The following is a 22,503-nucleotide window of genomic DNA, read 5'->3' as shown; positions in this document are numbered from 1 at the left end:
CTCAATGGTGTGCAGTGGCCCCAGGGGAACTCCTTAGCCATCTGAAGCCCTGCTCTGCCCACACTGCTGGGCTGCTGCAGGGAGGGGGGCATTAGCCCAAGGGAACCCTTGAACTGCTGACAGAAGGCTTGTCAATCACGGTTCCAGGAGGAAGCAGGGACTTCTGGAAGAAGTGGCCCATGCCCCAGGGCTCCTGGATCTCAGAAGGAGGGAGCTGAAGTAGCTACAACATACAAAGCAACAAGTTTCCTTTGCAAACCTAAAGCTTCTAGTTGCAGAGGAGTGTAGGGGGAAGTGCCAGGAGAGATAAAAGGGGCTCTGTGAACAGAGTATCCTTCACTGGGGGAGATAAAAAAAGAAAAAGAGCTCCCCCCACTCTCACCCCAGCTGAGTGCATCTGCATAAAAAGTCATTCTGGAATTCTGCAGAAGGAACCATGCAAATTACACTAATTAAATGAAATACCAGGCGTGCAGGAACTAACACTGACCTGGCACATAGTAGGTGCTCAGTAGAGTTGCTCCTCGCATACATGTGTGCACCCACATAATTGTCCTCAATCTCACCACAAGACTTTCTGCACATGCCAACTACCTACTATACCAGGTTCAGGAGATCCAGCCCTCTAAAAACTGACCTCAGCCTCTGGGCACTCCCAGTCTGGGGGCTGAGATTGGTCTGAGTCCAGAAGAGAATCAACACTAATAGGAGCCCTGGGGGGTGGGGGTGCTCCAGAGCCAGGGGTGCTAGTGGATGGGCCTTCAGGGTAAAGGGACAACAGGCACAGCAGGGGCTTTGGGGTGACTGTGGAGCATGGGTTAGGGGAGGCAGGGCCTTAGGCAGTGCTGTTTCACACCTAGTTGATCTATTCTTTTGGTAGCTCCTGGTAAGGCCGGAGCTTGACTGCCCACTCTGTCTTCCCATAATTGGCACGTGGTAGTTCCAGCACCAGGGCCCTGGCATGGAAGGAGGACAGCACCTGCAGCCCTTGCCCCAGGGGACAGCATAAGAGGAATTATTCCATTTGGGCAGGAGAAAGGGTTGGCCTAGCTTGGGACACCTAAGAGCCCACCTTCTGTATTCCAAGAGAACATTCCAACCCACCACAGAATCTTCAGCCGCCTGAAGATTCTCTCAAAGTCCCTCCCAGGACTAATTCCAGGTGCAGAACCTGGGAAGCTGCCCATCACTTCTTCCTTCCCACTCTCCAGTCACCCTTCTCCTCAAACTTTGGGGGCAAGTAGCCAGTCCTCTCCACCTCTGACTCTCTGCAGGATGGCCCGGGGGGAATATCTGGACTGGATAAGGGGAAGGAGAGAGTCCTCTTCAGTGATCTGCCCCTTGGGCAGGTGTCTCAAGGTAGGCCAACCCTTTCTGCTGCCCAGATGGAACAATTCCTCCATTATGACAGTGGGGCTAGAGCTTCAGTCTCCTCCTCCAGCCTCACATTTACATGGAGATTTGGGGGACTGAATACAGAGAAGAGGATAAGACTGAGGATAAGACTGAGAGTGGGGCCGTGGGAGCTGGTGCCAGCTCCACCTCAGAACAGCTAAGAACAGGAACACATATAAGGCACCTACTATGTGCCCAGCACTGTGCGAGGCTTTCAATATATTCTCTCTAATCCTTGCCACCACTTTGTGAGTTAAGTATTCAAGACCCATTTCACAAATGAGGAAACAGACACAGCAAGTTTAATTTAGTTGCCCAGTCACACAGCTACGTGAGAGGAGCGCCCCCTGGTTCCACAGGAGGTACTACATTTTCCAGTAAAGCTTTCCTCAACATAGACACTGTGAATGGCCACGGCTGTGTTGGGAGCTGCAGCCTGAGGAGCTGTGTGTGGACTGCTGGCTCAGTGAGCGGGAAAGCTCTGTCACAGGTAGTTTGGAGCTTGCCGTCGAGGGGAAGTGTGTACGGGCTTTGCTTGGGTCACCCCTTTCCTGCCATCACCAGGACTAACCAGAAGCTGGGGGGTTCTCCAAGTCTTAGATTCCAGAGTGAAGTCTTCCCAGTTGATGCACTTGAAAAAGCCCCTGCCGCTACCATGGGCCACAGAGTGCTGTGTAATTTCCTCTGTGGATCAGTCCCCCACAAAAGGCTGTGACGGGGTCATGACTCAGGTCCAGCTTGCCACTGATAGGCCACCAGCTGACTGGCTGTCAGCCAATTTGCTGGCTATGGAAGGTGCTGCCCATTGTGTCTGCTCTGTCCTGCATAGGAGAGATGGGACCCTCGTGGAATCGGTCAGGCGGCCATTTCTGCAGGTCACACTGGACCCAGAGCATGTCAGGAGCTGAGCACAGTTCTGGGTTGTGATTGGTGTGAACTATAACTGAAGCACACCCAGAGCCAGCCCCAGGCAGTCAGTCACGATCTTCTAAGGTTAGGAATTAAGATACCACCAGCAAACTGTGTGAGCAGGGCCTGATATCCCCACTCAGCTTCCAAGAACATTTTCCACCTTCCCCTCAAGCTCAGGAGGCTTCTAGAGGAATTTGCTCCTCTCAGAAAAAGGTGCTTTGCTTAGGCAATTTTTTAAAAAATCAATGGTTCCTTGAAGCTGTCTTCAAGGAATCCACCATGTCCACACAAGGCCTTGAAACCCAGTCACTGGGTTTTTGGGTTTTGTTTTGTTTTGTTTTTTTTAAAAAAAAACAAAAAGGGTAATCTTTGAATCCCTTGTTCTGAGCTGACAGTCACTTACCCAGAACCCCTCAGGGAGGGGAGGTACAGGCTGGGGTGCCAGTCATACTTCTGGGCAATTTCAAGCCACGTGCCCTGTGTCACCACGCCTGTGACTCAGCCGTGTTCTTGCCAAAGCTCACTCATAGAGGGTGAAACCGCTCTGTAGGCACTTTTCAAAGTGAGGGCTCTCCTGGAGGGAAAACTGGGAGTGCACAGACGGGCTTTTCTACTTATCCGGGAGGAGGCCCCTCAGAGCCAGGACCCAGGGCTGTTTCACTTCTGTGTCCCCAGCTTCTAGACTTTCCATAAATATCGTTACGTGACTGACTAAACAACAGAAAAAATGAAGTGAAGTTGGGACCAAAACATAAAGCCTGTGATTTTTGATGTAGGCATTCCTATTATGTTGCTTCTCAGAGAAAAGGAGTGACGCTTGTGTGATCATGGGGGAGCCTGGACCTCGAGAGGCCTGCCATGGGCAAAGACGTCTCTGTACCTCTTGGACTCACCCCCTGGCATCTCTCCTCTCTCCTAGAAGGTAGGAGTAGATTGGAAACCCTCTGAGAGAAAAAGGCAAATCCTTCTATATCTGGGCTATTTCTCAAATCACAAAAAAATTTATGTTGGCTGAGACCCTGAAAAGAGTTTCTTGCTATTGTGCTTAAGAAAAACAAAGGCCTGGTGACAGGTGCTAAGTGCCTAGGCTAGACCAGCATGACCAGGCTGGGAAAAGTGGGCCTTGGTAGGGCTGCACTGAGGCCGTGGGCAGAGGTAGCTCCCTATACCACAGGTTCCACCATCCCCAAGGCATCTCCTCCGTGTTTCAAAACCCACACCTTCACCTGCAGACTACAGGGTGGCTGCATCCTAGCTACTCCCTACTACAGCGATAGACTCAGACCACTGGCATGGATTGGCTATTTTTTCCACTTTCCGCTTCTTTTTTTGCCTTCTTTAATTATTGCCAATCTGGCAGGTAGATAGGACATCAGGAGGGATGTGGAGCTGAACAGACTTCAATAGAGGTGAGAGCTTGCAATAAGAACTGGGTGAGGGGGTCTCCCTGATAGTACAGGGTTTAAGACACAACCTATGAAGCAATTCGCAGCCTCTGCAACACGAGTTTGATCCCTGGCCAGGGAGCTACCCACATGGCACAGCAGATCTCTCCTGTCTCGCCCACTGCTCCCCTCAGCAGTGTACTTTGGTCTGTCTGCCTGTTCTGTTTCCCACTCTGTCTCTGGTGAATCCTCTCACCACCCGCATCTCTGGCCTGTACCCCAATTCTTGTATAAAAATAAACAAATCTTTTAAAAAAACAAAAGAAGAACTGGGTGAGGAGCAACTCCTAGACCTAAGATGGGGGTGGGGAGGCAGATTCTGCATGTTTCCCAGGACACTTGATTTCCAAGGTTCCACCTCAGAGATACCTATGGGGCAGGAGAAAACACTGGCAAGGTGGCAGTGGGGGCAGGGCAGGAGGAATTCTAGGGGGTGGATCCTTAAGAAAACAGCATAGCGAAAGAGGCAGCAACAGTTTTCTTAGGCTGATGGCTGTTGATGGCCAAAACACAGTGCTGAGTGGATCAGAAATCCAGCAAGTAGCAGTGCCCAGCTAGAAAAATGCTCAGGATCATAATGTCCCATGGCAGGTCTCTTGCTGGGGCCTTCCATCACACTGTATTTTTACCATTCTCTGACCATAAACAAATGAAAACTCTCATGGCAAGTGGCTTTCAAAGACTGTTGGCTCTGAAAGGAAGCTGGACTGCATTTTCCCACAAGAAGTTCAAGGAATTATGATTACTCAGAAAACCCTCTCAACATTCTTGGGAACATTTGAGAAATTCCCAGTTTCTCCCACTACCCTCAGTGCGGGAAGCCAGGGATATGCCGACTCACACACAGAGGAGGGAGTGCTTTTTTTTTTCTTTTTCAGACTCATAGCAACTGCATAAACCATTGCGTAACTGCAATTGTGTTTTTTCACTTTGATAATGAAAGGAAATGCAAATAAAGAGTAATGACTTCTGGTAAAAATTATGCCTAGAAGATAACTTCCTTCTCTCTATCCCACCCCCTCAAAAGTCCTCTTCTCCAGATCTCCTCTCCAGGAGCTTCTCTCCCAGAGCAGTTTTCCAGAATTGCTGTGGTACCTGACCAGCTATTTAATTATTTCTATGAGTCCACTACTTTGGGGCTCCATGTTTCCCTCAGGCCCGGAGTAGCTGTGGGGACTCTCCAACCTGGAAGAGCCTCTGGCCACCTGCCAACTCCCAATGCATGTGCAACTCCAGTCATGGAAAAACCTGGGGAGTCCTGCCAGATCCTGGAGCCTGGTGGAGAATAAAGGGCCTGTGTCAGCCTGCCCCCATCACTCCGTGGAGGGAGATGGCTCACCTTGGTTGCACAGAACCATGGGGGTGAGTGTGAGGACTGGATGTGCCTGGGGATGGGGGTGTCTGTGCCCTGCTAACCAGAGGATGGCCAGAAGCCCAAAGAAGGTGTCTGCTCACTCTGTGCCACAGCATGTGAATGGGAACAGCCCCTGGGCTGGATTCAGCATTCCAAAGAATTCTGGAAAATTGTGTTTCCCGGGATTCTCTGCCTTGGTGAATGTTGTAGGCAGGTAGAAATATGCCTCAATTTCTAAAGAATGATCTGATTTTCAAAGAAATAAGAGAGAGACTAGTGCAGATGGTCCCTCCTGTCTCTCCCCCTGCTCCTCTTAGCAGTGTATTGCAATAAATCTCCCTTCTCTGTTCTCCAGAAAGAGAGAGAAAGGAAGGGAAGGAAAAAGTAGAAAGGACAGAAGGGGGGCCTCCCTGGTGGCACAAGGGGTCAAGACGCAAACTATGAAGCTATCTGCAGCCATCACTGCAGCATGAGTTTGATCCCTGGCCAGGGAGCTACCCACATGGCACAGCAGACCTCTCCTGACTCGCCCGCTGCTCCCCTCAGCAGTGTATTTCAGTCAGTCTGACTGTTCTGTTCCCTACTCTGTCTCTGGTGAATCCTCTCACCCCTTGCATGTCTGGCCTGTACCCCAGCTCTTGTATGCATAAATAAATCTTTTTTTAAAAAAAAGGACAGAAGGAAGAGGGAGGGGAAAGGAGAAGGAAAGTAAAAAGGTCTATGCTGTTTGATCTGGTAACTTTTGTTCATATGTGATTATTGAGCACTTGAAATATGACTGATCCAAATTGATGTACAAAATATACATTGGATTTCAAAGACAGTACAAAACAGAAGGTAAAATAAATAATAATTTTTATCACATGTTGAAAGGCTATTTTGAATTAAACAAAAATATTAAGATTAATGGCATTTTTTTTTCCCACTGTTTCTCATGTGGTCCTACAATATTCACAGTGACATCTGTGGCCCACACTCCATGTCAGCGGCAGCACTGGTCCAGACAACCATGCTCTGAATCACCAGCACAATCCCTGCTGCCAGCCCCACTTCCATTTCCCACCAAACTCCAGGTCTTTGCTCCACCCCTTTCCCTGGACTGAAAGTAGAGTGGCCGGGGTGTGGGGCATCCAGATTCTTAGGTTCTCCAGATAAGATTCAAGCATCTCTCTGGAAAGCCCTTTTGAGTTTTAAGAAATTATTTTCTGAGTGCTGCTTGACCTTTTAAAATCCTCTGCTGTACGTGAAGGTACACAGGGGCTTTGAGGGAGCTGGTAGGTGGTTGTGTGGTAGTGATGGAAATTTTGAATAGAACATGTGAGTCATGGGAGGTTTTGCTTGGGCCTCGGTGGGGACCACAGCATTAACAGGCACTGTTCAAGTCTGAATCCAGGGTCACTGGCTTTTAGGCGAATTTTTAAGTGGTACTACAGAACGCTGACAGAATGTTTCTTCCAAAAATTCCTCTATGCCTGTGAGTATACCAGGTGACAAATTCAGCTTGCTGTTTTAACACCTGAAGGAGGGAAGAAAAGTTGGGTGTGGGAGGGAGAGGCAGAAAAGAGTGCAGGCCTAGCAGTCCAACTGCTGGCTCTCCCAGGCCTCCAGCCTGTGTGTGGGCACTTTAATAAAGCCCTAATTATAGTGCAGTTACGTGTTTTGCTTTCTGTACTTGTTTCTCATACATGTTTTCCATGTTCCATACAGCCCTCATGTCACCCTATTTAGTAATTAAATAATATTCCACCAAGTGACTATGTCATTTTGTAACCTGTGGGATATTTGGTTTCTGGTTTTGCGTATTTAAATAAGATCACAGCAAAAGAAAAATGCAATTTGCTTTCTTTTCTGTATTTTGGATTTCTATTTCCTTGTGATTGATTCTCAGAAAAGAGAGAAACTACTGTGTTCAAGGGTATAAATGTTTTTCTCCTTCTTGATAGATAACGCCAAGGTACTGTCCAAAAGGCATGTGTATGAACTTGCATTGCTCACAGCAAAGGACGCACATATTAAATTTCTTGTAACTTTCCCAAGATCAGATTGTTACAGAATGCTATGGTGGTAGATTAGGGGTGATTTGGCGGTAGGTGTACTAGGGTGGCAATACCTGATGGTGGGATCCAAATATTACAGAATTAAAAATTAATTAATTTTTAAAAGTTGTTTCAGCATGTACATTTATGTGATATATAATATACTATATGCATAGTGTCTATACAATTATATATACATATAATATATATGCATTTACATTTGCAAATTTAAGTGCTGTTAAATGTTACCTCTGAGATTTCTGAAACTCTTCTAAGCAAAATACAAGTAACAGAAATTTGTTCTGAAAAGACCAAGACATTCACTTGAACATTTCTGGACTTAGCATGCATTTCTGTTTTTAAATTGTTCTGCATAGAAGTTTTATCTCTTCTCTATTTATTCAACATGGACTCATTTTATACTTTGGATTATAATCTAATATTACTTTACTTTGTTGATCAATTGTTTTAGCTTTGGGAGTTCCTTCAGTTGGCTCTTGTGCCCCTGCAATCCTGTGGTCTATGTTTTTTGAGCATTTTACTTTTTTGCACTACAAAATGTTCCAGTCTCATCTTGTATTTCCTCTCTACTCCCACCCCGGTCTAGAATCAGTCCAATCTCAAAAAAAAAAAAACAAAACCCTGGTTCCTGTTATTGGAGAATAGTTGTAGAAACCAAGATCTGGGTGTGTTCATTGTTAGTAGGATTTTTGTTTCTCAGCCTCTAACGGGACAGAGCAAAGATCTGTGTGTATATACACGAACATCTATGACTATTTCTACATGTAACCATCTGTGTCTATATTAAGTTAAACCTCACCTCTTGCCAGTGCCTCCAGCTCTAACCTAGTACCACATGGACCAGTCTGACCTCCTTCCTTGCTTATCTTCCCACTGCAAGTCTGTATTTTCAAAATCCTCTGATTACCCATATTATTGGAGAATTTCCTTTCCAGAAGTAAGTTGCGAAGGGGGTAAAATATCATGTCTAATTCTTGTATTAATGGAGAGAGAAAAATGTCATCAATTTGCAAAAAATTTAAAGTGTTTTCAACAAATTTCTGTTACTTTTATTTTACTTAGGAGAGTTTTAAAAATCTCAGAAGTGGGCCTCCCTGGTGGTGCAGGGACTAAGATCCCAGTGCTATCAAGCTATCACCAGCCACTGTGGCATGAGTTTGACCCACATATGGCATAGCAGACCTCTCCTGTCCTCAGCAGTGTAGCTCAGTCTATCCACCTGTTCTGCTCCCCGTTCTGTCTCTGGTGAATCCTCTCACCCCCCAACCCCCGCACCTCTGGCCTACACCCCAGTTCTTGTATACATAAATTAAAAAAAAAAAATCTTTGAAAAAAAATCTCAGATGTACTCTCCAAAGTAGCATGTTCCTCAGTGTCTCCTTAGAAGAATTTGCTTTGGACCTAGTCAGCTCCACCTACTTCCATCAGTGACACTGTTCTCCTCAAACTGCATCACATCAGTGTGACAATGTCCACATGCAAGCAGATCTCTGGTTTCCCTCCCCTTCAGGAAATGTGCATCTCTTTGGACACATATATATACAGCAAGCATGCTTTTTCAAGTCCATGGCCAGGTGAGCTTGGCCTAGTTATCATGGGATTCTCTATCTAAGCAGGCATAGCCTTCCTGAGAAATGAAGTTTGTTTAATTATACAAGTTATAATGATTGGAACACTTAACATATCTTAGATTCTGTTCCAACCATTTTGTTACTATGAATTTTTTAATCCTCACAACAAATCTATTATTAGCCCTGTTTTTATAGAAAAACAAGTAAGGGACATCAGAGTTTACTTTTTTGCCTCTAACACACAGCAGTGACTGATGAAGCCAGGGTCTGCACTAATCATATGGCCATACATGCTCTGCAAAGTAGTAAGTTTGTGCCACCTTATTGTCTGAAAATAAACTAACAAAAAGATAAAATAAAATCCAACAGCACAGAAAAACATAGTAAAACTTATATTTGTTTTTGTCACTCTCTTCCAATACTCCTTTCCTCCCTAAGAGGTAACCACACTTTATAGTGTGAGTATATCATTTCTTTGTGTGATATAGAGTTGGGATTTGGAAGAGACATTTTATACTATGTGCTATATTTTTCATTTAGTCAAATGCTTTAAAGATCTTTTCATGTCAATATATGTACATCTACCTCATCTTTTAAAGGTTCCAAGGTGTGGATGTCCCATAAGTTATTTCTCTGGTTTCTGACTGATAACCATTTAAGTTATTTCCGATAATTTGCTAGATAAACAATGTTGTGGTGAACAAACTTGTATATGCCTGGAAAGAGCAAGTCAGAGGATGAATGCCCAGAAATGGAATTTCTGGATCAGAGTAAATTCACATTTAACATGTCTCCCAAAAGTCTGGGGGTGATTTTCACTCTTCCCAAAGGTGCTTAAAAGCACCTGTTTTCACACACCTTCACCAAAACCAAATATGAGCAACCCTTAACATATTTGCTAATCTGATGGATGGAAATCCTTGTTTGAATTTGAACTGACTGAATTTGTTTCTAGTTCCTCATTATTCATCTGTTACTAGCACTGAATTTCTTCCTTTGTTCTGTTCAATTTATACCCTCCCTAATAATAATCTAAAATGACTTTTAAACTCATTGCTGATTTCACCTTTGAGCTTAGGTAGATTTGCTGAGAAATAGATGCTCTTTTGGCAGCATGTCAGCAGCCCTGCAGGGGACAAAAGGACTGATTTTCCATTTCTTCCTGTAAAGGACTCCTTATCAGTCCTTCCCAGCCCCATCTGGAGCCCCTCCTCTGCTCCTTCCTCAAGGATAAACTGTTCTGGAACACATCAGCAATGCCTGCCTTCGGAAGATTGTGGACTTTTGTCACAGCTTCCAGGGTGGCTGTGACTCAGCGCCTGTCTCTGAAGTCTGAGGCTGTCCATGTGGAAAAGCTAATTTCCACGGCCCTTCAGTCAAGACCAGGAGAAGTACTGGCTGTACCTTTCTTCCACTGTTCCTTTCCTCCTGTTCACCCCCTTACCTCACAATGCTCTTATAAATATAGCATATCCACAGTCACTGAGTCATTCAAACACTACGAAATTATTCCATGAGAACATATGAAGATAGATTTGTTTGACCTCTATACCGTTTTAGAAATGTCAATGCATAAACATGTATGTATTTAGATATAGTTTCTTTTTTGAAAATGCAAAATGGCAGATAACTATATACATAGTCCTCTGCCCCTTCCTATTTTGTTTTTGTATTTTTTTTAATTAACACTGTTTCTCTGCCATGTTTCATATGAGCAAACACAGGTCTAGTTCAATTTATTATTATTTACTATTTATTTATTTATTTATTTATTTATTTATTTATTTATTTATTGTGGGACCCTCATCGGTGGCCGAGGAATGAGCTGGCACTGCAGAGGCTGCAGGCAGCCTCACAACCTAGCGCTCAACCACTGCTCCACCAGGGGAGGCCCTACGATTTATTTATTTATTTATGCATATAAGAGCTGGGGTATAGGCCAGAGATGCGAGGTGGGAGGGGTGAAAGGATTCACCAGAGACAGAGTGGGGAGCAGAACAGGCGGATCTACTGAAATACACTGCTGAAGGGAGCAGTGGGTGAGACATGTGGGTTAGCTCCCTGTCTGGGTATTGAACTCATATCTGCAATGGCGGCAGATAGCTTGATAGTGCTGAGACTTAAGTCTTTGCACCACCAGGGAGACCCTGGTCTAGTTCAGTTTAAATGGACAAAGAGTATTCCATCATTTTTCCCAGCCCTTATTATAGGCATTTGGATTATTTCTGTTATTTTTTTATTTTTTCCTCCTACAAGCGTGCTATTGTGAAAATCCTTCAAGAACTGTCCTTGTGGCCATGAGGGGATATGCCTGCAGGGTAAGGTCTTGAAAGTGGAATTCAGGATCAAAGGAAATGTGTGTTTTAATTTTGATATTGCCAACGTGTTCTCCAAAGAGGCTATGCCAATTTCTCTTCCCATCAACAATCATCAGAAAGCCTATTACCTGCATTCTCTCTCACCAGCATCAGGCTGCAATACTTACAAGCCTTTGCCCATCTGATAGGTGAAAATGGTATCTCATTGTAATCTTAACTTGCATTTCTCTAATTATAGTTGAGGAATACATTTCAAATGCTAAGAAGTCATTTGTATTTCTTTTTCTGCGTACTGCCTATTTATAGCCTTTGTGAGCTGTCCTACTAGCTGTCAATCTTTATTGTAGTGGTTTACGAGTAGTTCATATATGAAGGAAATTAGTATTTTTATTATGTGGGCTGTACTAAATTCTCCCAGTTTATTGTTCATCTTTGTAGGTTTTTATTGTATGTACGTTGCCCTTAGAGAATCTGGGTTTTCTAGCTTTCGTCAAGTTAGAATTTCAAAACACACATTTGGGTGTGCAAGAATCGATTTTGTACCTCAACCCCATTTCTATTTTTCAGTCCCCTTTCCCCTGGGTTGGCAGACACTTCATCTCCTCAACACAGAAATGGAATGGTCTCCTCCCCCCAGCGTTACTTAGATGTGCCTAGTGCAGGCAGGCTGTCTGGTACCTGCCAGGGCCAGGACTCACTGTCCCTCCAGAGAAGTGTCCATCTGGCATCCACCAGAATTCTCTGTCTGGTCACTTCTGAACTGCCACTTCTTGTGCCCAAGGCCTGTCTGCAGCCGCTCTCATCTGCATGCCACAGTGTTCCCAAATACACAGTACTCCTTCCGCCCGCCATTGCCACACAGAGGACCATGTGCCCAACACACCACACAGCTGCTTCTAACCTGGACCTTTGCCACCTCCCTGGGCTCATCCCAGGAACTTGGGCATGACTCCCTTCTCAGGGCCTTACCAACATCTACATACACCTCACCACACTTCCCAACTCTGCCCTCTCTCCAAGCCCAGGGATTGTAGAGGCTGGGAGGCCTCAGGATTCCTCACCAGCGCTCCCTAATGCCTATGCTATATATTTCTCTAGAGCCGGAATTCTGAAACTCAGGTGAGGATCACTTCTTTCTATACTTTCTCTCTCATCACATCTCTTCCCTGAGGACGTGCTCACAGAATCAGTCTCTCTCTCTCTCTGTCATTCTCTCATCCTCCTCTTCCCCCAAGCCCCCATTCCTGGGGAAGGGAAAGGCAAAGCTTCACAGGAACTTCGAGGAGGAAAGCAGAGAGGAGGTAAAGCCTGGGCGCTTCCAGCCCTCTCCTATGCCTCTCAGTTGCACCACCCTCACTGCTGGCCTCTTCTCTGTCCCTCATCTCACACCACCTGAGGAGCTGTGGTTTGATGCCCCCTTCCCTGGAAGCCCTTCGTGGGTGGGGGCTGGCCCAGGTTGCTGCTCTCTGTGGCATCTAGCCCTGTGAGTCTGGCACAGCTGGACACTCAGGATGAATTAGCTGCTGGTTTTAACCAGCCAGGCCCTCCAGGTCCTTGCTGTCCTCCAAGAACCTGGAAGGGTGGCGCATTAGGAGGTACTTTGATTGTCCCCAATAGGCTCCTAGACGTCTGCTCACTCCTGGACGCATTTCTCCAGCAGACCAAGAAAAGAGGGAAAAATGATTTTCTCCACAGAGCACTGTTTGTAGATGAGGCTTCCCCACCTAAGTTTGCTTTCCCCCCCCCCACCCCACCCCAGCTGACATCCCTGCTTTGCTTTTATTCAGGTCAGGGAGCTGGACAGTAGGAAGGGAGAGCGGAAGGGAAGGAGATGCCGGGAAGGCCCAGGCACCAGTCTTCATTTAAACACAACTGAATTCACTCCTCACAGCACTGTCATGCCATCTGTAGGGCCAGCAAGCACAGGGCAGGTTTGCTATTCATTAGAGCAAGGGGATAAAGAAGAGCCTTTGAGCCCTCCGTGGACTTTTCAGGCTCTCATGCTCTCAGGGAACCAGGTACACAGGCACCCCAGGCAGGGAGGCTGGACTGCAAGGAGGCAGGCACAGATCGGGCACGGGGGCGCTGGGAGGCAGGCAGGCAATGGAGCCTCCCAGCCCCCCACAGTCTTTATTCTCTTTCTCTGGGCTCTCTCTGGTGGTTCAGGTTGTCTAGTGACCTTGCCTCTCCTGTAGTCATGCCTCTTCTCCTCACTACCACTACTGCTGCTGCTTTTAGTCCCGCCGCAAAGCTCAGGTATGCACACTTGCACATGCACACACACTCATACTCAGGTGTCCACCATCAGGCCCACGCACACCCCGCGCCCAAGCTCTAAGCACCTTCTGCATTAGCACGGTCAAGGCCACAGGTGATAGCTACACAGGCTAATGGCATAAAAAGCCTGATTAATTCATCTACCATACACCATCCCTACCAAACCCCAGTTCCATTTTTGCCTCCACCTGAATCAAACCTTCCCCTCTTCAGTCCTTTGGTCACATTTTGGTAGACCCCTCCTGTCTGTAGATCCCACATTTCCTGAAGTGGAGATTGCAGTCCAACACAGCGCCCGCGGGGGGGAGGCAGCCAGGAGAAGTGCACTGCCTTTTGGCTTAGGGCAAATGGAGGCTCTTGCCTGCTCTCCTGTTCTTTTTCTTCTTGCCTATCCCTCCTCCAGAAGCTGCCTTACTTCCCTAGGCAGCTTCTGGAGATAAACGGTTTTGTTAAGGCCATCTGGGTGGTAAACCCAGTCAAGACTTCTATACAAAAACTTAAGCTTTGGTGGGCACGGACCCCTGCCATCCACATTCTGTGCTGTTTTTTTTTTTTCTCTCTCTAATCATGCCAGCACATCTCCACCTGATAATTTTAAAAAGGGTCATAGAAAAAAAAAATGGAAAGAAAATGGAAAATGGTTTTCCACACTGGCAGTTGCAGAAAACCCTTGCAGCTACCAAAGACAAACATAAACAAGTTCCCCTGTTGCCTTGTTATTAAAATTTCCATAGCTCTCTGCACAGTAAAAGATTGAAAATACCCTTCAATAGTGTCATTGTTGGGGGTGGGGGGGTAAATACATAAAGAATATGCATACAAAGAAAGGCTGAGCAGAAGGATGAGAAAGACATTATGTGTTGATGTGAAATGCTACCCAAGATTATTAAATGGAAAAAAACAAGATGTAGACAGGATAAAATAAGCTACCATTTGTGTTCTTTTATTTATGTGTATTTGCTTAAACATGCATATAGTGTCTCTGGAAAGATTAGCAAAAACTGTTTCAGTGAATTCACGTTTTATGGGTACAGAGTTTCAGTTGGGGAAGACGCAAAGTTTCCAGGATGGTTGGTGGTGATGGCTGCACAATAATAATGCCACGGAACCATACACTTAAAAATGAGTAAAATGGCAAACTTTATATTACGTATATTTAACCACACATAAAAAAAAAACCCAAGACATTTCATTTGTTGCCTGTGGGGAGAACTGGGTGCTTAAGAAAGAGAAGAAGGGAAACTTTTCCCTTATGTTAGAAACACTTAAATCTTTTTTAAAAAATAGGAAACATTTTAAAATATAAGAAACAGCAAACAGATAAGGTCAAGTATACCTAAGCCTTGAGCAAGGAGAGGCAATCCAGGCAGTGACTGCTCCTTTTGCAAAGGGACTGGTTACAAATATCCCCAAGGGAGGGGAGCATGTAAGGAAGGTGCAGCATCCTGGGGTCAGGGGCAACAGCACCCATCCTACTTACTGGAATCCAAAAGGAGAGACTCAGGGGAAGAGGCTGCCTGACAATCTGCGAGCTTCCTTCCAGGGTCACAATCAGGCTGGGCGACCTTGCCCCAAGGCGCCAGGGAATAACACAGGCTTCCCTCCACTCCCTCCCTTTGATCTCTGCAGGGCTCCACACTGGCCAACACCAAAGGCAGCCAGAGGGCAGCCAGGCTTGTTGATCCAGCCTCATGGGTCATCTGCCCTCTTCTGGCTCAGCACAGGGTGGAAAAGGGTGGTGAGTTCCGGAGAGACCAAGGCATGATCTCTGAGTCAGCTTGCCAGCAGAGGAGCCAGCCTGCCTGGGCTGGACCCCAGCTTGGCCACTTACCACCTGGGTATCTTTAGGCACATCCTTTGTAACACAGAGCAAAATTGCACCTATCCTAGAGGCTGTCATGAAAATTAAATGTGTTGATACTCTTTTAAAGTGCCTACAACAGTCCCTGGCACATGACAGACAACACACACATGAATTGTGACTATTACTTACTATATTCTGCTGTGTGCTGTCTGCAACTTCCCATGGCTTCTATGGAGGATGCAGCGGAGCAGCTGGGAGGCGGAGGCAGCAGTGAGTGCCCAGAGGAGGCTGACACCTGGGAATAACAATAATACTACTGAGGGGGTGCTTCTAAATGTGGCACTGCACTGGGCCTGTGATGTCCATTTTGTCCTCACCACACCAGCTGGCTGGGTGGAACAGTTGGCCTTACAGAAGAGAGGAGCAAAGCTCAGAAGCAGAAGCCCCTGCCCAAGGCCACATAGCTCAAAAAAAGCTTACTTTCAGTTGGCAACTGCTAAGATCCTTTAGAAATGTAGAGGCCATGAGAGATGTACAAATTTGCATATAAAAAATCAGAATTGAGCATATCCTCTGTTTACAGAATTTCTCTGCACTTACCAAGGTCCTCAGAAGTATACAGCAGGTAAATTCCCATTTAAAAATATGGTCAGGGCCTCCGGGGTGGCACAAGGGTTAAGACGCAACCTATGCAGCTGTCCGCAGCCACTGCAGCATGAGTTCGATTCCTGGCCAGCCAGGGAGCAACCCCCATGGCGCAGCAGACCTCTCCTGACTTGCCTGCTGCTTCCCTCAGCAGTGTACTTTGGTCAATCTGCCTGTTCTGTTCCCCACTCTGTCTCTGGTGAATCCTCTCTCTCTCTCTCATACACACACACACACACACACACACACACACACACATACACACGCCTCGGGCCTGTACCCCAGCTCTTGGATTCATAAATAAATGAATCTTTAGAATAAAAATAAAAATATGGCCTATGGGGTCTCCCTAGTGGTGCAGGGAGTCTCAGCACTATCAAGCTATCGCCAGCCACTGAGGCATGAGTTCCATCTCACCCCTGCTCTCATCAGCAGTGTATTTCAATCAGTCTGCCTGTTCTGCTCCCCACTCTGTCTCTGGTGAGTCCTCTCACCCCCCACACCTCTGGCCTCCACCCCAGTTCTTGTATGTACAAATAAATAAATCTTTTTAAAAATAAAAATATGGTCTATGGAAAAGAATCAAGTAAAATTGTAAATAGGTCAAATTTATCCATTTTAAAATGCAACTTTAAAGAGAATTATAGGCAATTTTATAAAAAAATTAGTGATAATAAGCCCATGTCAACAGTAGCGCATTTTTCAAAAGGCCTTGTCCTGAGACTGCCCACCTATGTCTATGCTGTGTTTCTTTTTCCCAATAAATCTGCCTTTAAAAAAAAGAAAGTAATGCATTTTTTCAAATAAATACCAATGGCATGGTATTTAGAGACAGACATAGTTAAGGAAGTGATTATAGTGCAGGTAAAGTGATTAAAGTTACTAAGACTAATTTTTTCTCTGGTATTTTAACATATTAGGATATAAATAAATTTTCCTTTGCTCTAATATGCATGTTATCTTTTATTTTTTTAAAAGATTTATTTATTTATGCATTCAAGAACTGAGATTCAGGCCAGAGATGCAGGGGGGTGAGAGGATTCACCAGAGACAGAGTGGGGAACAGAACAGGCAGATTGACTGAAATACCCTGCTGAGGGGAGCAGCGGGCGAGTCAGGAGACTCGCTGTGCCTTGTGGGTCGTTCCATGGCCAGGGATTGAACTCATGCTGCAGAGGTTGCGGATAGCTTCATAGGTTGCATCTTAACTCCTTGCGCCACCAGGGAGGCCCACATGTTATCTTTTAAAATAAAAGTTGAAAATAGCTTTAAAATATATTATTTTACACATCCACAAAATAATAAATCAGTGTCTTAGTTAGCATAATTGTTAGGGGGAAAAGGATGTCCCAAAGCTAATTCCATACAGGCTTTGTGGACTCCACCCCCACCCCAAGCCAAAGCCAAAGACACTGGGAACTCCAAATCCCATCACCACCAAAGGGAAGGTGGCTGGGACCTGAGGGTGGGGTTAAGCAGCCAGGTGGATATAAAAAGGCAGACACGTGGGCTTTGGGGGGGATCCCCATTTTGGCTCTCCGCCAGCTCGCAGCGTCTGGCCAGCTCTGAGAGTGACTTTGGGTTTCTAGGTCGGCGGATCGGGTAGGACGCATTAAAGACTTTATTTCCCTATTTTTCTCCCTGAGTTGTACATTTTCCTTATTTCCTTTTCCCTTGTAAATAAACCTTTTATTAACCTTTTGTGTGTGCCTGTAGTGGAGTATTCTTAAGTCCCTTGTAAGCGCACGGGTGAGGACCCACAGGCAGGAACCCGTTCAATATCGGGGTTGCTCTATAACATTATCAGTGGGTATGAGTCACTTCCTTGCTCCCTATCCCTGCCCCTTCACAAAAAATGAATTTTATCCCTATCAGTCTCCATTCACTATAGATATAAACGAATGAATGGGAGAACAGACAAATAGTATGTCAGAAAGGCAAATAAGCCAATGTAAATAGGCACTGGTGACAAGACTGGGAAGTTTGGGTTACATGGGAAAGTCTTTGACATAAGGTTAAAGAATTTTTTTTAAAGATTTATTTATTTATGCATACAAGAACTGGGGTACAGGCCAGAGGTGGGTTGTAGAGGGTGAGAGGATTCACCAGAGACAGCTGGGGAACAGAACAGGCAGATTGACCGAAATACACTGCTGAGGGGAGCAGTGGATGAGACAGGAGAGGTCTGCTGCGCCATGTGGGTCACCTCCTTGGCCAGGGATTGAACTCGTGCTGTAGTAGCAGCGGATAGCTTCATAGTGCTGACGCTCAACCCCTTGCACCGTCAGGGAGTTCCCAGTTAAAGAATATATTACCCAAAAGGTGGTACAGTGGGCCTCCCTGGTGGCGCAGCGGTTGAGCGCTGGGTTGCGAAGCTGCCTGCGGCCTCTGCGGCGCGGGTTCGATCCCCGGTTGCTCCCCGGCCACTGGAGGAGGGTCCCACATGGCGCGCAGACCTCTCCTGCCACCCGCTGCTCCCCTCAGCAGTGTACTTCGGTCCTTCTGCCTGCTCTGCTCCCCGCTCTGGCTCTGGTGAATTCTCTCACCCTCCCGCGCTTCTGACTGTACCCAGTGCATGTATAAACAAAACAAACAAACAAACAAATAAATAAATAAAACATGCCTCTATAAAAAAAAAAAAAAGAAAAGAATCATCTTCAAAAGGTGGTACAGTACCCACTGGGGTGTGGGATAGGAAAGTGCTACTTCTGAGAGACTGCTATCTCAGTCTCTCAGGTTTCAGCCCAGCAGGGTGGTCTCATTACATGTTATCCAGTAGGTACCCTGGAAATACAGTAGGGTGACAAAACCCTATAATGAAGATTTTTCTCACTGAGGAGTCAGGAGAGGTTGGAGGCAGGACCGTCATCACTTTTTTGGGGGCTCAAGTTGTAGCACCTAGGGAAGGACTAGAAAGAAAAGAAGGGAAGGACAGTAGCAAAGAGAGAACTGGCAGGATCTGGGAGGTACTTGGGGGCCAGGGGACAGAAGGGACAGGGATAAGCTGGCCCCTTTGGCAGCACCGGGGTAGTGGGTTCCTGGGGAAGGAAACATTTTCTCTTGTCGTTTCTGTTCTGCTATCTCCCCGCCAAGGGTGGAAGTAGGGTTGAGAGTCACGCTAAAGTCAGGACCAGTGTCTGAGAAGCTGGACTCCCCCGGGCTCAGAATGGAGTACACCAAGGCCACAGCTTCCTCTGATTCTGGCCCTGTTTCCAGGATGAGGTTCTGCCCCCACCCCACTTGGGTGGCTGTTTGGAGGTGTAGGTTTGGGAGGGACATCTCACAAACAGGCAGACCCTGGTCAGAACATTCTTCCTGACATGTTTCTGCAGCCCTTACTGTATTTCCAGGATACTATGCTGAATGCTGAGGGACTGAGATAGCATTAGGAACAGAAGATTCTAGATCATCTCTCCCTTGCTCTTTCCTGTCCTGCCTTGAATGCCAAAGTTCAAACTGAACTGGACATAAGGGAGAAGTAAATCAAACCATAAAGGAAATGATTGCCACTCCCATTTTCACATGGAAAGCCCATCTGGGAAAGAGGCCAGTAGCTTCTGGATGGAGTCTGCAAGGCCAGCACTGGGCCTATGGGATCCCTATCAGCAAGAATGTAGATCAAGAGTTCAGTAGCCCCTTCCAGTGCCACGTGGATGATTTATGATGTCCTTGAGGCACTGCCTGCTCCTTTCACCTCTATAATAGAAGTGGCTGGGGTCAAGTCACTTGCCTGCAGCAACCACAGTGATAAGAAGACCCTCTCTGGACTTAGAGAAACAAAACAAAGAACAGACAAAAGAAACCCTAGAAATCTGACTGTACAACTGAGGCTACCAGAGGGGGAGCAAGAGAAGAGGAAAGAAAGGGAGGGGTCACAGGGGAATATGGTGAAGAATAACGGGTTCTTTGGTGGTGGGTGCAGTGGGGTCACATACACCTGAAGCAACCCGTACCTCTAAACCATAGATGGTATTGCATGTCAACTTTATGCCAATGAAAAACAATACAATTTAAAAAAATGTTTAAATAGCTCTCTCTCTGTTACAGGAAACCCCGATGTGAAATGGCTTGCCTGAATGGGTCCTCACCTGCTCGCCTAAAAGGGACTTATAATAAGGCTTAACTGCAGGCACACACAAAGAGGGTAACAAAGGGTTTATTTACAAAAGAAGGGGAAATGAAGAAATGAATAACTCAGGGAGAAAAAGAGAAAAATTGGTGAATGCTTCCTACCAGTTCCTCTGAGCTGGAACCCCAATAGCATGCTGAAAGCCAACGAAAAACCAAGGGCCCCCAAAGCCCACATGTTGGGTTATATACCAACCTGGCTGCTTATCTCCACCCTCAATTCCCAGCAGTCCTCCCTTCAGTAGTGATGACATTATGGGATTTGTAGTCCTTATTGTCTCAGATCTCTTTGGTCTGAGGTGGGGAGTGGGGTCCATAAAACCTATTTGTGGAGTTTGTTCAGGACATCCATTCCCCCAACATCTCCATCTTGGCAGTGAAATGGTTGAAGATGGAATCCACTGAGGAAGAAAGGCCTGGGTCTTCAGCCACCTATGCTCTTGCCCCAAAGTGGCACTGTGAAAGCCTCCAGAAAGCTGCAGATTAACCCACTAAAAATTAAGTGGGTTGGGATTTGGACATTCTCAGTAGGAATAGTTAAAGGCTAATAGGCAAAAATAAATAAATAAATTTCAGGAAATTGAAACTAGATTTGAGTCTCACTTCTTCCCCAAACTGGAACTCTTGGCTGTTTATAAGTCCTGGTATATAATAGATAATGACAGCATTTCCCTTTTTTCATGACGGTACATGATTCCTCAAATTAAAGATGTAAGCTGACTTTTCTCACCAGAAATGGTTTATAGAGTCAGCTTGCAAAAATGTAAGCGGCAGCAAAGGAAAGAGTTAAATACTTTCTTTTATAGATATTCTTAGACATTTGCTAGAATGTGAACTCATGAAAGCAGAATAATTTCTTTATCCTTAATGCCTGGCCCAGAATACTCAAAAAGAAAAAAAATATTGAAGTGATTTGAAATCTCCATTGATTTTTTTTATAAATCCCTGGAAAATGGTGACTGTTTTAATGGCTTAATCTCACTAGTAATCAAAGAACTGCTAAGTAAAACAACATTGAGATAACCGTTTCACTGCCATCAGATGGGGGGAAATGAAAACAAAACCAAAAAAACTGACACTTCCACACATTGCTGAGTTGAGAGCAATGGGCTCTCAGCTTTGCTGGTGACATTGTTACTTCCTGAATAATCAAGTGATCCAAGGCTGTTCCTGGCAGGGAGGACAGGGCTAGGCAAGGTTCAGAGATATGTTGCATTTCACTCATTCAACACGTCCTTACAGGGCATCTGTTCTGTGCCATGTACCGTGCCGGGTGGGGAGAAGTAATGCTGAACAAAACAGAGACGGTAACCTGGCAATCCCTTATGGAACTTACATTCTAGTGGTAGAAGATTCACAATAAGCAAATATCTTTGAAATCGTGGGATGTGCAATGAGAGAAATACAAAGGGATATTCTTTAGAAATGATGGTAAAGGAATCAACATTTCACTTGAAGGAAGAGACAAGGGCAAGTTTATAAACAGCCATGGGATGACCTAGAGCAAGTCATCCAGGCAGAAAGAACAGAATGTGCAAAGGCCCTGAGGTGGAATGTAGCTTGGCTTGTTCAGGGAATATAAAAGAGGTATTTGTGAACTGTGACAACTGCCCAGGTATCTAATGCTAAAGTTCCTAAATGAACCCTGTGTAGGAAATAATGTCCTGTTTAGGGTTTATGATGCTTACAGGTTGAAGAATGTCAAAACCTCTGGCCCTTCAATGGGCCTTTACTTTCAGACTGAATGGCGGGCAGAGTGGTGGCTTGTGAGTCCCAGGGGAGAGAGAGGATGGTGGTGGCTCCTTAGTCCTCAGGGGGATTGAATATTCAGCCTGGATGAGTTGTTATGCTCTGGCTGTGAGGCTAGAACTGGTTGCCCCAACAGTGAGGAGGGTTTGTCCTCTTCCCTTCTGCATTGTCTCTAAAGTCACAAGCTCTGGGTTAGCATTTTTCTAAGTAGGGCAGAGTCGTTGAGGGACACGTGAGCAGATGGTGTACACTGGGAGCCTTAGGAGGTCCTGGGTGATGGCAATAGGCAATGACAGGGATAGGCAATGACAGGGATAGGCAATGACAGGCTGTTGCAGAGGCTTCTGTCTCAGAGCAACCTCTGGCCTGTCCACCTTCCAGAGTTTCTATGAAGCCTGAAATCACGTCAGGACATAGGTGATGCAATGTACCAACATCTATCCAGTTCTCACTGCCATGGGAGCCCAGGACCAGCAGCAAGTGGGCAGGAACAAGGGGCAGGTGTTTTGGAGAATGAGGCTGAGGCCAGTGGAGGATGTGGGACATGCATGTGGCAGAGGAGGCCCTTGAAGTCCTGGGTGGCAGGTTCCTCAAAAGCAAAACCACTTGAAAAACATCATCTGGTAAAGCTGAGGCCCTGTCGCCAGCCCCCAACACGCCCAGGAGGCCTTTGTTTTGGAAACCCCCGGTCAGCAAGGGCACTGCTGGCTAGAAATGCCCAGAGATGTCCCCTCTCCATGCATGGGAACAGAAGGCAGGGGCTGAGGGGCTAAGGAATGAGGAGACGGCCACCCCAAGGCCTCTGCTGGGCTCTGGGGCCCAACCCTGTGCTCCGCCCTCCATGGTTG

At 46.1% G+C, this 22,503-nt stretch overlaps 1 long non-coding RNA gene across 1 annotated transcript in view; it reads left to right on the top strand.

Moving 5' to 3' along the window:
- Nucleotides 1–1,469: 1,469 nt before the first annotated feature.
- LOC129144937 (uncharacterized) overlaps nucleotides 1,470–22,503 on the top strand; it is a 43,031-nt gene continuing 21,997 nt past the window's right edge. The window contains exons 1-2 of the long non-coding RNA XR_008549782.1: nucleotides 1,470–1,885; nucleotides 3,109–3,229. This is a non-coding gene — a long non-coding RNA (uncharacterized LOC129144937). The remainder of the gene's footprint in view (nucleotides 1,886–3,108; nucleotides 3,230–22,503) is intronic.

The sequence above is a fragment of the Talpa occidentalis genome, unplaced genomic scaffold (assembly GCF_014898055.3).
Source record: "Talpa occidentalis isolate TD23 unplaced genomic scaffold, MPIMG_talOcc4v2.1 talOcc4.11, whole genome shotgun sequence".
Taxonomy (NCBI): Eukaryota; Metazoa; Chordata; class Mammalia; order Eulipotyphla; family Talpidae; genus Talpa; species Talpa occidentalis.
Note: the sequence above shows the minus strand (reverse complement) of the source record. Positions and strands in the feature narration are given on the sequence as shown.